Below are 843 nucleotides of genomic sequence, written 5' to 3'. Positions count from 1 at the left end.
TACTGCAAGTTTAAATGGAATTTCTCTTTCTATCTCCTGTTGTTGGGCTTTGTTAGTAACATATAGAAGTGCCGATGATTTGTGTGGGTTTATTTTATATCTTGCAACTTTGCTAAATTTGTTTATTATTTCAAGTAATTTTTTACTCAATTCTCTAGGATTCTCTAAATATACCATCATATCATCTGCAAAGAGTGATAGCTTTGTTTCTTCTTTGCCAATTCTAATTCCTTCAATTTCTTTTTCTTCTCTAATTGCTAAAGCTAACATTTCTAACACAATGTTGAATAACAGTAGTGATAATGGACAGCCTTATTTCACTGCACCTGTTATTGGAAATGCTTCTAGCTTATCCACATTGCATATAATGCTTGCTGATGGTTTTTGATATCTATCATTTTAAGGAAGACTTCATTTATTTCTATGCTCTCTAGTGTTTTAATAGGAATGGATGTTGTATTTTGTCAAATGCTTTTTCTGCATCTATTAAGATAATCATATGATTTCTGTTAGTTTTGTTGTTGATATGGTCAATTATGGTGATAGTTTTCCTAATATTGAACCAGCCCTGCATTCCTCATGTAAATCCTACCTGGTCTTAGTGTATTATCCTTGAGATAAGTTGTTATAGTCTCTTTGCTAATATTTTATTTAAAATTTTGCATCTATATTCTTTAGGGAAATTGGTCTGTAATTTTCTTTCTCAGTTTTGGCTCTGCCTGGTTTACATGTCAGCGCCATATTTGTATAATAAAAGGAATTTGGTAGGACTTCTTCACCTATTTTCCCAAATAGTTTATATAGTATTAGAATTAGTTGTTCTTTAAAAGTTTGATAGAATTT

Source organism: Vombatus ursinus, unplaced genomic scaffold (assembly GCF_900497805.2).
Source record: "Vombatus ursinus unplaced genomic scaffold, bare-nosed wombat genome assembly UNPS02015255.1, whole genome shotgun sequence".
NCBI lineage: Eukaryota > Metazoa > Chordata > Mammalia > Diprotodontia > Vombatidae > Vombatus > Vombatus ursinus.
Note: the sequence above shows the minus strand (reverse complement) of the source record.